The sequence below is a fragment of the Bufo gargarizans genome, chromosome 2 (assembly GCF_014858855.1).
Source record: "Bufo gargarizans isolate SCDJY-AF-19 chromosome 2, ASM1485885v1, whole genome shotgun sequence".
Classification (NCBI taxonomy): Eukaryota; Metazoa; Chordata; class Amphibia; order Anura; family Bufonidae; genus Bufo; species Bufo gargarizans.
The window spans coordinates 568,246,893-568,250,905 of NC_058081.1; positions in this window are offsets into that span (position 1 = coordinate 568,246,893).

Genomic DNA, 4,013 nt, shown 5'->3' on the forward strand with positions numbered 1-4,013 from the left:
GGGGCCTCACAGACACTACTGGTGTTCTTCCAAATCTGTATACCTTGCGAAAAGTCTATACCGGAAGTGACGCAGCCGCACCGGAAGTGAAGCGGCCGCACAGAAATCAGCTGAAGGAGGGTTGCAGCGCCGCGATAGAAGTACTTCGTACACCGCTAGTATGCACTTAGGGGTATAGAGATTTTGCAGCGAAAATTGTTTCATCAGATCCCGCTACCCCTGAATGCCCAGGCGCCAACAAATCAGTTGCCGTTCAGCTCTACTATGTGGTGAGCTCGGTATTCAGCAATCAGCTCTGCGGCAAGGATGAACTGCAACTGATGATTTGTGGGCACATGCGCACTCAGGGGTAGGGAGATCTGATGAAACATTTTGCGCTGCAAAATCTCTATACCCCTAAGGGCGCACGCGCGGTGTACGAAGTACTTCTATTGCGGCGCTGCAATAATTCTTTGCTAAGCCAGTGGATGTGCGCTTGCGCAGGGCCACGCACACCCTCCTCCAGCTGATTTCTGTGCGGCTGCGTCACTTCTGGTGCGGCCGCGTCACTTCCGGTATAGACTTTTTGCAAGGTATAGAGATTTGGCAGAACACAGGCTGCCAGACTGATGAGTCATACTCTTCACATGAACTAGCACGCAAGGATTGAGTTCTCAGTGTGATGTCATAAGGAGGCATGGCCTGCCTTCACTCTAGCTGCCTAAGCCCGCCCCCAGCCTTAGCAGCAGAAAACCAGGAAGTGAACAGCTAGCTGGCAGCAATTGAGGATGAAGTAGCAAGATGGGAATAACCCTTTAATAACAAAGTCAAGCAAATCCCAATTGTCAGCAATTCAATGTTGAATGGTTGTTGAGTGAAGCCAACGCCATTGTATCTCAATTTCTGCAAACCTTTTTCTATTGTTTCAATGATTTAAACTGAAAAATAAAGCAACTATGCAAAACGTCTGCCTTAAACAATCTCCTTTATTCTAAGGATGCAATTGATTTAGCATGTACGGTATGTATTCCACCTACTTCATTGAAGTTCCTCATGAGCATCTCGTCCTCCAGATGACCTGCCACGTCCATGCATTATACACACAGCCCACTCATTTAAAAGGCTTCATTTTCCTCTATCGTAGGGCTGCAGGAAATATTATTCTGAACATTTGCACACCTTTAAACATCAGTTGATCACTGTTCTCCCAGCAGTGGAAGACACTGAGATTAGTTTATGACCAGAGGACCCTATTCACAAAAAAGGATTGTTACAACTGGACAACCCATTTAATACATAATTTTGTATTGATGCTACACATTACCCAATACAGGCAGCAGCTATGCAAATTTAGCCTTGATTATACATGCTACATAGGATGAACAGGGACCCATGTCTGTAAAAGCTCTATGCTATCCAAGTATGGACTCAAAATAGGTGGATCAACAGGGAAAAGACAGTAAATTGTCTACAGTGTGCAGTGGGCTACCATTAGGATAGGACTGACCCACCAGAGTACCAGAGGATCCTCTGGTGGGTCCAGGCTCTCAAAGCATGGTGGGCCCCAAAGGTCCAAGAGAAAAAAAAAACATTTGGCTGCCTTTGGAGCCAAACACCTGCCAGTAGGTTCTATTTCTTTGATTTAAAACTCATTAGACTTTATTGATAATATAGGCACTGAGCCTCAAGAAAAATGTTTTCTGGCGGGCCTAAGGAACCTCAGTCAGACATTGGCTACCATCAACTTTTTACCGCACCAGCCAGTCAACAGAGAATAATCATTGCACCAAGTGGTCTTGGATTTTAGTCTGAAAGCAGAGCAAGAATACCATGGTAGCCCTGCAGCAAGCTAAAGACTCCAATGTGTCCTATGTCTGCTAAAGCATTGCAGGGTGCCCGGTCTAGCAGAGCAAGTGGGCACAGGCAGGAGATCAGCACAGCACATCACTACCCTTGACTGTACCCAGCTTTAGCAGAGCAGACAGACAGAAGCAGCAATGTGTAATCTGGCTTGTACAGCCTTTCAGGTTCCTATTTTGCATGGAAAACAATAAAATTAAGTATATTAGAAAAATGTAATACACTTTACTTGAATGTTAAGGTACACTTTAAATTACTGCATAACTCATATCTGAAAATAAAAGCAAATTTTCCAACGTATTTGATCAAAATGTATCAGCTCCCTTATTTGACATTTTTGCAACCAGAATTCCTGAGATCTATCCTGTACCCTTCGCATAAGCTGGCACAGGGTACTTACTCTGTATCTGTGCTGCCATTTACAGACAGCCTTTCAGTACTACTCCTATTTTAATCTCTAGTATAAGACATCTTAAAAAAAAGGACCTAAAAATAAAATCCCAGAGAAATTGTAATTAAATGGTATGTCAGTCATTTTATTTTATAATTTTTGACATAAAATAATACAAGGATAAATAAAAGAGCTAGAATTGATAGATGGGGATAAATTAAACTATAATCAGAAAACACCTAGTGGTGATATTGCATATTACAACATGTGCAGAATAGATAAAGAAAATACTGTGCATATATACATATACAAACTTCTCCAAAACTTCTCCAAAAGACCATATCTATCACTCCACCATGCAACCCAGATTTTTCCTTAACTACTTTTCAATTCCCTTATCTACTGTGTATATCGATCTCTTCTTTGGAAGGATTACCCTCTAGAAGGCCATTTTTCACAGCAATTTTGGATGGTCGTCTCAAATAGGTGACTATATATCCAAACTATGGCATACAGCAGACATTATAATCACAGTTGTTGTTTTTTTGCTTTTCTATCTATTGGGATATGGTCAAGTCCCTTTGGCTTTCACCTCTTTTTCTCTGTTTCCTCTCTTGCTTTGCTGTGCTGCCATTTTTGTATATTTAGATAGATATTATTGATTTGACAGGATAACTTATTTTATCCTGGAGCTCTGTAGAGATGCTCCATATTTGAGATTTTGTTTGAAAAGGGACTAATGCTAAAAATTGCTGTTTATGTACCTGTGACCAGGAGCAAATAATAGAGCCAGGAAACCACAGGGATTTAACATTTTCTGTGGTGTAACTAGAAAAGGCTGGGCATCATAGCAAACCTTTTGAATGCATTCATACCTTCCTCCTCCCACATTTACCAGTTCCATGTCAAACTTAGAATAAGTACAAACTATCCTGCCAAGTTGCGTAAAAAAAAAAAAAAAAAAAACTTGCAGGGCCACCAAGTGTGAGTTTACCGTTATAGGTTTAGGAATAGTATCACAAACAGCTAAGCACTAGTATGAGTTTTAAAGATAAAGTATGCACATAGCGTGTACTTTGCCCCCTGCCCAAAAAAGGATGGTGTCACTCACAGCTTTTTGTCACAGTTTAAAGTAAGGACTTGTATATACTCACCCTGCCGGATCCACCTCTAACATTGTGTCAAAAAACTGCATAAAAAAGATGACAGGCTGCAACATATACGATGCCTCAGCAATACTCTCCCTGGATATACTTATAATGATAATCAGCACTGTGTGTGCTACAAGTAATTTTACTCTATAAAATCTCTGATTTATGTATGATAGTGTAACTAAGTAACACAGAACACAGTCATACAGTTGCCAAATGATACCACTATACAAAGGGCAAATATTATCACCAAGCGTAATTTAATCATAATGTTACTGAGCAAAATCCAGCATACCAAGACCAATATTACCAATAACAATACTATATAAGGGTCAAATTATGCTACCAGAGCATGAACACATATTACTATCACATAGTGACTGAATACTACCACCATACTGTTACTCAATACTGTTAGGTCTCAGATAAATAATCTCACTGCTGTAATTAACATAGAGGTCCGCATAGGTTGTCTTACATGTGATGGTTTTGGGGACAGATGCCTGCCAGTGTTTATACACACACAGTAGTATCAGAAAAAAACTGTGGCTTGTCTTGAACTAGCACTCAAAAATGTTTTGTTCTATTGTAAGCATTAGTAACAATGCAGTGTGGGTCCTTACAGACAAGGC